General features: G+C 58.4%; 1 protein-coding gene across 1 annotated transcript in view; it reads right to left on the bottom strand.

The window, feature by feature from the left end:
- The window catches only part of LOC134540461 (phospholipase B1, membrane-associated-like), a 108171-nt gene that overhangs the window by 7739 nt on the left and 87688 nt on the right, over positions 1–12744 (bottom strand). The gene's annotated exons all lie outside the window — the stretch shown is intronic.

Here is a 12744-nt window from a genome sequence, read left to right as displayed (position 1 = left end):
ATTCGCCTCCTGGGTCCAACCGGTCAATTAGATGCCCAAGTCTTCTTAGCTCGCTCCTCGCACTTCGGCTAAGATGGCAGGAAGTCGTGACAGGTGACATGGTCGGTGACGTGGGGTGTGTGACTGGTGATGCGAACGGTGACATCGGTGATGGTGCATCAGCTCTGATGGTGGGTCGGCACACGTCCTGCATGTCGGCGGGTGAGGTGGTGGGTGGTGGAGTGGCTGGTGGCATGGCTGGTGGCGTAGGATGGGGAGCTGGTGATGGGGGTGGTGATGTCGGTGATGTGGTGTCCACTGTGGTGGGTTGGTGGTAGGGTGATTGGCCGACTGGTGACATGGCACGTGAGGCTGGTGCGCTTGGGGTGGGGGCCCTTGGGCACTCCCTACCCTCAGAGGTATCCTCGGCGGTGGAAATGAGGCGCAGGTCGTCCCTGTGGATTTTTGTGGCCCTACCATTTGGGAGTCTGATGAGGTATGTGGTGGGGCCTAGGCGTCGCAAGACCTCCCGGGGGGTTGCCCACTTGGGGCTCAGCCCCGCGCAGTAGTTCTTCCTGCCGGACAACAGGTGGTGATACCGGGCATAGACCATCTGCCCTGGCTCCAGTGGTGTTGGGAGAGTGGCTGACTGCGGGGTTCGGGTGGCCAGGAACTGGGCTTGGTGCCGTCGTGCCTCTTCCCTTAGGTCAATGGCTGGTGGGCGGGTGACTGCCCCTGCTGCCTCGGCGACCCGCAGCTCGCCCGGTAGGGCGAGGTTCTGACCGTGGAGCAGTTCCGCAGGGGAATGGCCGGTAACGGCATTGACTCGCCGGCGCAGGCAGTAGAGCAACTTGGGCAGGTGTACATCCCATTTCGAGTGATCATCCCCCAGGCGGAGGCGCAACTGAACTTTGATGTCCTGGTTGCGTCGCTCTGTCGGGTTTGCCCTCGGGTGATACATCGGGGTAGTGTGATGCTCAACTCCCCAGCGTCGGCAGTCTGCCGCCCAACGTCTCCCTGTGATTTGGGTACCGTTGTCTGTTAGTAGCGTCTTTGGGTATCCGTAGCGAGGGAACACCTCGCTGTCCAGGAGGGCCACTATCTTCCCTGCGCGTGCGTTGGACACGGCGAACGCCTCTGACCATCGCGTGAACACGTCGGTGGTCACAACGAGGAAATGCTTTCCCCGGGTCGTGCGGGGTTAGGGCCCCATGACGTCGAGGGCCACAGTATGGAAGGGCTCCTCCGGTCGTCGGGGGCGCTGCTGTTCTACCCCGTCCGCACAGCGCGCCTTGCGTTGCTGACACTGTTGGCAGCTGCGCACATGCACACGGACATCCCGCGCTACCCCTGACCAGTGGAACAGCTTTCGGAGTGCATGTTGGGTCTGTTCAGCCCCTGGGTGGCCGGCCAGATCATGGTCGTGAAAAAATTGAAGGACCTCTTGCCTTGCCGCAGGGGGCCCATGGATCTGCCAGCTGTCCATATCACCTGGGGCCCGATTCTGCAAAACCCCGTCCAGACTACGCTGATGGGGCTGAACCCCTTCCCCACACGCGGCCAGGTCGCGCTGCGTGTCGGGGTCGTCGACCTGGGCTCACATGCTCCATTAGGGCGAGTAGGGTGGCTGGTGTGTCTGCCTGGGTGGTAGGGTTCGCCCGCTGGATGGCGTAGAGGGCCGCTGGTGCGGGTGCCGTGGTGCCGATGGCTGGTGGGTGAGGTGATGGCAGGAGTTCCTCCCAGCCCTGGGGGTCCTGGAAGACAGTAGTGGGATCAGGGTGACGGGACAGCTCGTCTGCCAGCTGGTTCTCCCGCCCAGGGACGTGTTCTACGCGGAATGCGAAGCCCTGGAGCATGAGCGCCCAGCGGGTAAATTTGGACTTCCGCCCCTGGGTAGAGTCCAGCCACTGCAGACACTGGCTATCAGTGCGCAGGGTGAACGGCCTCCCCTCGAGGTGGTGCCGATAGCGCCCTAGGGCCCACACCACCGCAAGGCACTCCTGCTCGTTTGCATGATAGCGGCGTTCTGCGGGGCCGAACTTGGCGCTGGCATACTCAGCCACTCGCCGCTCCCCGTCTCCCCCTTCCTGGTAGAGCACCGCCCCCATGCCCTCTTGGCTGGCGTCCGTCTGGACGAAGATGGGTTCGTCTGGGTCCAGGCGTGATAGGGTGTGGCACTCTCTGAATCGCTGCTTGACCGCGGTCAGGGCCTGCTCGGCGGCGGTCGTCCACCGGAACTTTGATTTGGGTGATAGGAGGTCGGTCATGGGTGCGGTGATAGTGGCGAAATGGGGTATGAACGACCGCAACCAGTTGAGCAGCCCCATCAGTTTCTGGAGCTGCTTCCTGGTGCGGGGTGCCTGTTTGCTGTCAATGAGGTCGAGCTGGGCGGGAATGGGCCGGCATCCCTCGGCACTGACAATATGCCCCAAGAATTCCAGCTCAGCGGCACCGATGTGACACTTGGGCGGCGAGCACGTGAGTCCGTGTGTGGCGAGCCGTTCGAGGACCAGCGCGAGATGGTGGGCATGGTCCTCCCACGTCCGTGACCAGATGATCACGTCGTCCAGGTACGCGGTGGCAAACTCGCCTATGTACCCGTCCAGGACGCGGACCATCATGGTCTGGAACGTCGCGGGGGCGTCCATCAGCCCGAACGGCATCGCACAGAACTGAAAGCGCCGCCCATCAGGGGCCGTGAACGCTGTCTTGGGGCGGTCCTCGGGACGTACTGGGACTTGCCAGTACCCCGACTTGAGGTCGAGAGTCGAAAATATGCGGGCGTCCCCCAGCCCGGTGAGTGCCTCAGTGATGTTAATGAGGGGTGGTGGTGCTGGGATGGTAATGTCATTAATTGGCTTGAAGTTGACACAAAAGCGCATTGAGCCATCCTTCTTACTGGCCATCACAATCAAACAATTGTAACGGGACTCACTTGGCTCAATGACGCCATCGCGCAACATCTCAGCGATCTGCGTCTGGATGACCTCGTTCTCCTTGGGCCCAAACCCGAACGGTTTGACGAACCGGGGTTCATGTGGCCTGGTCGGAATGGCGTGCTCAGCGACCGTGGTGCGTCATAGCATATCAGTAGCAGCAAACACTTGCGGTTGTTGTGCCAATACCGGGTTAATTAGGTCTATCTGCTCGGGTGGTACGCCATTTTGCAATTCATCTAGGGTGATGGGGTTCTCTCGCCGAGGTGGTATCAGCCGACCCAGGCCGTATACGGTACGCCTCTCCTGCTTGCCGACATGCACCCTCCCCGCCCGCACTTCTACTGTAGCATCCTCCTGGGCTAACCATGGCAACCCTAAAATCAACTGGTCCCTGAGCCCATCCATCACGAGGGCGGTGGTTTGACTGGTGTGATCTCTAATGGCAAGGGTGATTTGGGTGCGGCCGACCGTAAGTGCCTTCGCCCCCTCGGTGGCTAATTGTACCTTCTCACGCTCCGGGATCAGGTCCCCCACGGGTATGAGTTGAGCTGACACGTAGGAATGACTGGCAGCCGTGTCCACTAATGCATGCACAGGTTGCCCATTCATGGCCACCGGTATCCTAAGTAGGTACACAGCCTCAGGTCCCAACTGTCCCAGGTGGGGCGACTCACCCGTCTGCTCCAAGGGCGCTGCCGACGTCGTCAAAGGCACCCGGTGGCTGGTGTATCTCACGGGCGACCTGGTGCGGGCCGCTGACGGGTGGCGCTGGTCATCCCCGTCCATCCTGACGGGGTACGCCGGTGCATTAGGAGGCACCGCAGGTGCTGCCGTGGTCGCCGGGGGCACCCGGTGGCTGGTGTAGCTCGCCGGCGACCTGGTGCGGGCCGCTGACGGGTGGCGTTGGTCATCCCCGTCCGTCCTGATGGGTAACGCCGGTGCATCACGAGTCACCGCAGGTGCTGTCGGGGTCGCCGGGGGCACCCGGTGGCTGGTGTAGCTCGCCGGCGACCTGGTGTGGGGCGCGAACATCGCGACCAGGTGAGGCGTATCGCCCCCACCCACGCCAGGTGGATGAGACGGCAGCTGGGTGTCCCCTGCAGCAGCGTGCGGGGCGGCGCCGACGCCAGGTGGACGACGTCGCTCGCCGGCGACCTGGGGCAGGCCGCGATAGGTGAGGCGGGCCGCCCCCACTCGCTTTAGGTGGATGAGACGGCAGCTGGGTGGCCCCCGCAGCAGCGTGCGGGGGCGGCGCCGACGCCAGGTGGACGAAGTCGCTCGCCGGCGACCTGGGGCAGGCCGCGAATGGGTGAGGCAGGCCGCCTCCACTCGCGTTAGGTGGATGAGACGGCAGATGGGTGGCCCCCGCAGCAGCGTGCGGGGGCGGCGCCGACGCCTGGTGGACGGCTTCGCTCGCCGGCGACCTGGGGCAGGCCGCGAACATGTGAGGCGGGCCGCCCCCACCCGCGCCAGGTGGATGGGACGGCAGCTGGGTGGCCCCCACAGCAGCGTGCGGGGGCGGCGCCGACATCAGGTGGATGGCGTCGCTCGCAGGCGACCTGGGGCGGGACGTGAACATCGCGACCAGGTGAGGCGGGCCGCCCCCACCCGCGCCAGGTGGATGGGACGGCAGCTGAGTGGTCCCCGCAGCAGCGTGCGGGGGCGGCGCCGACGCCAGGTGGACGGCGTCGCTCGCCGGCGACCCGGGACAGGCCGCGAAAATGTGAGGCGGCCGCCCCCACCCGCACCAGGTGGATGGGACGGCAGCTGGGTGGCCCCCGCAGCAGCGTGCGGGGGCGGCGCCGACGCCAGGTGGACGGCGTCGCTCGCCGGCGACCCGGGGCAGGCCGCGAACATGTGAGGCGGGCCGCCCCCACCCGCGCCAGGTGGATGGGACGGCAGCTGGGTGGCCCCCGCAGCAGCGTGCGGGGGCGGCGCCGACGCCAGGTGGACGGCGTCGCTCGCCGGCGACCCGGGGCAGGCCGCGAACATCGCGAACAGGTGAGGCGGACCCTCTCCAGCTGTGATAGGTGGGCGGGGTGGCGGCTGGGTGGTTAGGCGGCGCCGGGGTGCGTCTCTCCGCGGAGCTGGGCTGTTAATTTGGGGGTGGTGGCCAGCTGCGTCACCGCCCCCTAGACGGAGTTTCCCGGGAGCTTTACCTCGCCCCCTCTCGTTCGCCAGACTGCCTCGCGGGTCGGGCACACCGTGTGCCAGTGGTACTGCTCTGTCGCGCAGTAGCAGCAGCGGGTTGGCCGGCTGTCCTGGGCGCCCTGTGTCCCCCCACGGTGGTCGTCGCGACGCGTCTGTACCGCGCCACGGTGTGGAGGGCCCGGTAGGGGCATCCCCTCCCCCATTGGGGACGGGTCGGTGGGCTGGTAGTTGCCCCTCGGCGGCGGCGGGCCCGTGTACGGCACTACGGAACGTTCATCCTCTGCGCGCGCCGCCCTCTTGGTGGACGGGGCTGACCGGGGCGTCGCGACGCCATTGGCGCTGCGAGCTGATTGGAGGTCATGCTCTACGGCTCGTGCTCGTGCGAGAAAAACATCCAGCCCGCGAGTAACTGCTTCGCGCAAGAATGGGCGAAGTCCGGGGGACACTAGCTCCACTATGAAGGGCAGTATGTCGCTAGTTTGACCCCCCGGTGTTAGGCGGCGGTATAGTCTGAGCTTGTTATAAACAAACGTCTCCACCGCCTCCCCGTCCCTTTGGCAACGGCTGAACATCTCACTCCGACATGTGTTCAGGGCTCGGGTGTCAATGAAGCCCGCCTCCAGCTGGCGGGCGAAGTCTTCCCAGTCTGCATCGTAGCTGCCCGCCTGGGCCCACCACTCGCGCGCCTCCCCGCGCAGATGCGCGCTCACGCGTTCCACCCGCTCTTCCCGCGGTATCTGGTGCCTCACGAGCCTCGCCTCGCATGCTCGCAAAAACACGCGCGGATCCTCGTGGTTGAGGCCCGCGAACTCCGGGAGGATAATAGGCCCGGTGAGGGGGCGGGACGTGGTAGCTAGCTGACCCCCTGGGTGCTCTCGTGCACGTCGCTAGCACCCCCCACACAGAAAAAGTCCGTCCCGGAAATTTACGAATTCCAGCGCGTCTGCGCATGCGCGGTGTTTAATTGTTCCGCACTGCTGGCATCTCGCTATCTCGCCTCGGTAACCGGGACAGTGGACAGCGGCGCACTGGGGACCCGCTTGGGTTCTGGGCTGCCCCTCCGTCTTGACGCGTACCGTTTCGCATGTGCAGTACAGGTAGGGGTACTCACCGGTGCTGTGGCTGGTGGTGTGCGGCTCGCCGCACCCGGCGCAATAGCTCTCCATGGTGATGGCTATGTCCGGTCTCTTGTCCATGCGCGATCCGTGGCTGTCCGACCCGAGCGTCGGGATGAAGCGTCGGTGGCGGGCGCGGGCAGATCCGGGGGTGCGCCCCCTTGCGCTTACGACCGAGCGGTCTCGCCCGCATGCACGCGCCTCGCGGTTGTTTACGCGGCCGCGGTTGGTGACGTACTCTGGCGTCTCGGTGATCTTCGGGCGCGCTCGTTTGTCCTCGGCGCGGGATCGGTCGGGGCAGTCCACTCGCTCGCGAGGGGTTTGGCGGGATGGGGTGAGCGAACGATCTTAGAACGGGAGGGGGGTGGTGTGGCCTGATTACCCCGGCGTGTCCCGTTCCGCGGCGCCTGCACGTCTGCACGCGCTTTCTCTCCGCTTTGTGCTGTCCCTACGCGTAACTCTGCCGGATTTTCTGCGATTCGGATGGTATTTGCGGCGTTATGTTGCCACACTAGGTGGGCGCCATTTGACGCCTTCTTCCTTCTGCCAAGGTGATGTTGAGGGTGTGAAGTTGCTTCTGGGCGCCAACTAGCAATAATAGCTACGTGCTAGTGTGTAGCCGAGACTCTTGACTCAGGGCGTGACGTCGCCACGTGGCCGGCAGGCCGTAAGGGTCGATCCGATAGAGTTATCCCCAGCTGTTTTAGCCACCAGGGACGCTATACTACGGGCGTTGTAACAAATACGCGGGGGCTCAATTCAAAGTGTTTTATTGTGAGGCTTGCTATACATGCGCTGCGTCGTGCATGACCCGCTTACTGGGAGCCGCGCTCTACAGGACACGTTTCTGATGGGCTGAAAACTCACGCAATTCCGGTAGAAACGGCAAGGGCGGAGGTCGAGAGGCTCCGCGGGCGACTCGCGTCTCGTCTCCTTGGAGGGCGGTGATTAACTGGCGAGGGCTGTGACGTCCGCACGACTCCCCAGCCTCACTCCCGCGAAAACGTGTCGTGTGCAAAAGTAATCCCGGGCCATGCACGCCGCCTGATCGCGCTAAAGTCCAGAATTACAATTAATATTTAAACTTAGTCATTACTTAATTAATATTGTTTTTTAGAGTGCTGAATGTTAATTTCAAAGTCCAGGTAATCAGGTCACCTAACGGTACCCCCGTGGTCGACTTTCGCGCGGGCGACAGTCGATTAGGCAGGGCAGCTTACGTTCGAGGCATTGCACCACCCTGCACCCAGGTGTGTTCACGTCGCACACGCTCGGGGCGAGGCGGCGATGCGCCATAGCGGTCTGTGCGGATTCGAGGAGCACTAATGGTTGGCGTCAATATATATATCATGTTTAAAGCACAGTTTGTGTAATCCAGTAATCTGTTATGAAAAAAAGAAAGTAACAAGTTTTTCTAGAGATGTGATTTGAACCACGTCCCTTCAGCTAACAAACCACACACTGTACCACTGCCCTACCAAGCCTGATGATACATTGCAAGGAGAGTATGTGTTATAATGATAATTTTATAGTGCCAGTTTTATTAGGTATTTTAAAAATGGAATTTCTATTTACTAGGACTGTTTTAATTTACCAAATATATTACAGGGTAGTTTCACTATCATAAAGTTTCAATTGGCATGCGAGTTCTATGGTATGTCCCCTAATGTTTACAAAAGGGACTACAGTACTACATACGGGTTTATGTTGCTACACGTGGGTCCGCTATCTTTCAGACACATTTCCGTTTATCGACTTCCGTTCCATTTTCACGAAATTACTCTAACCAAATGCCACATGCTGAGAGCTAAGATGTTTGTTTACACATCAAAAGATAGATGAGAGTAATTTGTATTGCAATTTTGTGCCTCATTGACACGGTAGAGTCACAGAATTTATATTGTGTATTGACACATAATTTAATGCAATTTATTTCTATAAGGATTATATATATATATTCACATACACATACACACACATCCTGATTGCTATCGCAATGGGGGTTGACATGTCCGTCGAAGCTAAGGGCACCACTACATGTATAATGGGCATGTGGACACGACTACTCTGTTCTCAGGGCCGTGACGTAGCCCGTGTGTGGCGAGGCTCGTTTCCTCCTGTATCACTAAAATGCTCCGAAAAAGATAACAGGTGCGTTAAGCTCCTTCCTCGAGCAGCAATCGCGACTCACTCCCCATTCGTCCTCGCTCGGCAACTTTCAGGAGCTGAGCACTGACATCACATCAGTGGGCGCGGGCTGACACGTGCGTGCACGCACGCACGCACGCACTCACACACTTTGGTGGGCGATTTTAAATGCCGGGGTAGTAGAAGGTGATGGTGCAAGGAGAGGGCCAGCAGCGGGTTAAGGGGTGTGGTGATGGCATATAGGGCTCAGAAGGGCGCAGCCCGGGACAATGTCAATTGCTTCCCCCCCCCCCCCCCCCTAAAGTTGGTCGATATGACAACAACTTGTGCTGGCAGCTGGGTGGGTGTGACACTGTTTACTTCTGATTTCCAGCGCTGCTCGTGTCCCTTGTACCGTACAACAGCTCAGTTCCTGTGGGGCCCGACGGGTGTGTAAGTTGTACCCAGAAGTTGGCTCTGGCATCCCTTCTCCTGGCATGTTCGTTTCGGGTTCGGTGGGTTCCTCTACCGTTACTCTGAAGTCTGAGTCCTGTATGTAGTAGTGGAAAGGCCATAGCATCTCATCGTGGTTGGGCGTTCTGGAACGTTTGTCCTCATCATCCGGTGTCCAGACTAATGGTGAGGGTGTATCCTCAGGGAACCTGTGGAAGGACTTGTCTTCTGCCTCCGTCTCTGTGAATAGCCGCCTAGTGGACTCGGTCATGCGCGGAATGGTGATTGCGTTTCTATCTATGGTAAACCCCGGAAATCTGGTTCCTGACTGCCTGTGGGGGTGGACACTTCAGGGCCTGCATGTCGCTGACCCATCGTGTTTGTCGGGGTCACTGGTTCACTTCCTGCAGTGCTGTCTCGTTCCGCTTCATACTCGTGTGTGACTCGTACATCGTCCCGGTGATATTTCGCAGTACGCCCACTCGGTAGGTTGATTATGACCGCAGTGGGTCCTAGCACTCGCACCACAGGAACAGGTCCGGTCCACCTGGGCGCGAGTCCCGCGTAGAAGTTCCGGCTTCCATCCGAAAGCATGTGCAGGCGCGCGTAGACCATCAGGCCGGGCATCAATACCGGTGGTGGTCGTGTCGTGACAGGCGTGTGTTGTGCCTGGTAATTCGCTTGTCTGCGATGGGCTTCGTCATGTAGCCTCGCGATGCCTCGCAATGCCACACATGTGCGCTACCAGGGTGTTCTCCGAGTCTTATCTTTGCCCATCCTGCACTCGGTATTGGCCGGGTAGGGGGAGATTTCGCCCCTGAACGAGGATAGCTGGGGATTCACCGATGACTGTGTTGATGTGCCGTCGTAGGCAGTAGATGATGTCTGGAATGTGAGTATCCCACTGCGTGTGATCTTCCGCCAGTCTGAGCCTCATCTGCATCTTCATATCTTTATTATGTCTAACAGTAGGGTTGGCTCGGGGGAAGTATACCGGCATGATATGCGGTGTAACCTGCCATTTTCCACATAATTCCTTCCACTTCTGTCCCGAGAACTGTGATGTGTTGACGTTTAAAAGGACGCGCGGGTAGCCCCAACGCAGGAAGAATTCGGTTTCCAGGGCTCGCGCAATAGTGCCTATGCTGCATTTTGCCAGTGGGAAAGCCTCGACCCAACGTGTAAAACAGTCGGTGACGACCAGCAAAAACCGCTTCCCTCATCCTGTCCTCGGATACGGCCCCATCAAGTCCAGGGCAATAGTGTGGAACGGCTCAGCGGGTTGACGTGGTACCTGCTGCTCCAGGCCATCTGTCCGCCATATCTTTTTTCTCTGGTAGTGCCGACACCCTCACACGGCGTTCCTTACGTATTTGTTTATACCCGGCCAGAAGAAGAAGTTTCGTACTGCGCGAATGGTCTGGTCGATACCCGGGTGCCCGGCAAGTCAGTCCATGTGTAACATGTTGAATATATCGCGCCTTGCGTCTGCAGGTGCGAACGTCCGCCACGATTGTTGTGTGCCTGCGGGGCGCACTTGCAGCTGTCCGTCGAGCATGCAGTAGCCTTCGCATGCCACCTCGCCATATCAGCTCCTGTGAGTGTCTATCCCTGTGCTGTGCAGCGCGCACGAATGCATCAAGTGGGGGGTTGACTCGCGTCCATGATGGTGCAGTGCTTCTGCTTGCCCGCACGTGTGGCTCTGTGTTGGCATGCCGCTTGTAGGTGGTAAGAGTTCGTCCCAGTCCATGTCGTCCCGGGCCTCCACGCTGTCATCCGGGTGACATGATTTTCGTTAGCCAACTCATTTCTACAGTAAAAACCAGCGCTTCTAACGTCATGGCCCACTGCGTGAACTTCGACTGCTGTCGCTGCATCGTGGCCAGCCATTTAAAGCATTGGGTGTCTGTTCGCAGTATAAAGTGCTGCCCCTCCAGGTGTGGCCGATACCTCCTGAGAGCCCACACTACGCCCAGACATTCCCATTAATTTACATTGTACCGTAGTTCGACATCCCCGAATTTTGCGCTGGCATCGCATCTTCCACCTGTAACAAGATGGCCCCTATCCCCTCCTGGCTATCATCCATTTGCACGATTATCTGCTTCTCCCGGTTCAGGCATGCCAGCAAATGACATTGTTGGAATCTGCGCTTCAGTTCTTCGAACGCCATTTGCATGTCCGCGGTCCATTGGTACAGCTTCTTTGGTGACAGTTGTGCGGTTAGGGGTGCGGCGACTACAGCGAACTCTGGTATAAACGTTCACACCCAATTAGCCAGCATTTGCATTTTAAAAGTGATTCAATGAGAGATTCACGATAAAACCAAACCATGAATTTTTCTCATCCACGAGCTTTGGTACAATTTATTGTCCGGAAATAACATTTCATGAATTTCAAACATCAAATGATTAGGTACTTTTTTATATTTTAATTAAGTTTTGGTTAAATGCTACTTAATTCCATTGTATAACTTGTATTTCGGTGCTATATGGTATATTAACTTGCATTTTGGTGTTATTTCGGTTTTATCACATTTCACCATATAATCTTTTTCCATTGTATAGAATGACGCCACCGTCAGTGCTCTCTCTGAGAGCACAGGCCGTTATGTATCCTCAACACCTGATCAGTGCCGTGCCACGAACACGCCCGTGCGTGCAACGTAGTGCAGTGCCCCGAACGGCGTGACGTCAGTCACGGCCTCCTACGTGTGCAAAGCGCCCGGCCGGGTGTGGCACTGCGCAACTAGGTAGTATGTACATGCATTTGATAAAACCGTCAAAAACTAAAACTTTTAAAATAGCCAATAGTTATTGTTAATTAACTAATCATTTTGTAAACCAATATCGTTCACAAAACTGGCCAGAATTATCTTCCCGCGCTCCGCAGTTTCCCGCCTAAATTTTCCCCCTCCCTGGCCCCGGTGGCCATGGAGGTTAGTCAGTAGCGACCTAGCTCTCACCTGGGCCGGCAGCCCCACGCACGGGGAGCCTTCATATTTCGCGCCATCTCCATGTTAACAGCAATAGGTAACTATCTTTAAATCTTTTCAACAGCTCCCCGGTCGGCCCAAACCGGCCGTACGATATTTCGTGCGGTCTTTCATTAAAATGTGTGACTCGCCACCGAGTCTTTCCAGTGCTACGTAATTGAACTTATTTAGGCGACCCATCGTGGCGCCTGCGCCTCACGCTCTAAACCTCCCCTTGGGGAACTAGTTCGTAGCCCACGCAGGGCGGCACAGTGCCGAACGCGAAACTGAGCTTAATGACGATTCATCACCTGGGACGTGCAACGGTCGCGGACGAGATATCCCGCCGGATTCCACCGCGCCCGTCCCCAGCATAACGTGGCCCTCGCCACCACGCGGATTAGCCGCCATTGTGTGACCACCTGAGTGGGACACTTGAACTTTGCCCGAACTCGGGACTAGCCCTTAGTGACTCTAGTGTATTGTTTCTGTGTTAAGTGACCTTGTATAACCAGTCGTTAGCGTACTTCATGTTACGTTCCGCGCAAACTTCCACGTGTGCAGAAACGGGCTTGCCGCTCACCCGAGCATTCGTCTCGCAACTCGCCGGGTAACTACCCCTCTTAAAGTACTAGCTGCCGGGCTACCGAGCGACCGTAAAGAGTACCGCCAAGTGAGGGTGATGTAGGCTGAGTGGAGGTCGACGATGATGCGGCCAGTCGCGTGAGAGTGCCATATGTGACGTAGCGAAGTGTAACGTGTGCGACGTAATAAATCTGTTAAACGTACGTGTGTGTTTTCTCTAATACGGCGTCCTGGTAGGCCATAACAGCCCGGGGAGCCCTTTGCCGACGCGTCCCTGCCTGCAGCCACGAGGCCAGGAACCCCGCCCTTGTGATCAAAATTCTTTAAAACCTTTAAATTTAACATAATTTCTAAACAGGCAGCAGGGACGGCGTCAAGAATAAAAATGGTTTTATTTAAAAATCAAATAATTCAAGTGAGA

Source organism: Bacillus rossius, chromosome 1 (assembly GCF_032445375.1).
Source record: "Bacillus rossius redtenbacheri isolate Brsri chromosome 1, Brsri_v3, whole genome shotgun sequence".
NCBI classification, from domain to species: Eukaryota; Metazoa; Arthropoda; class Insecta; order Phasmatodea; family Bacillidae; genus Bacillus; species Bacillus rossius.
The sequence above is the reverse complement of the archived record's forward strand: the minus strand, read 5'-3'. Positions and strand labels throughout refer to the sequence as shown.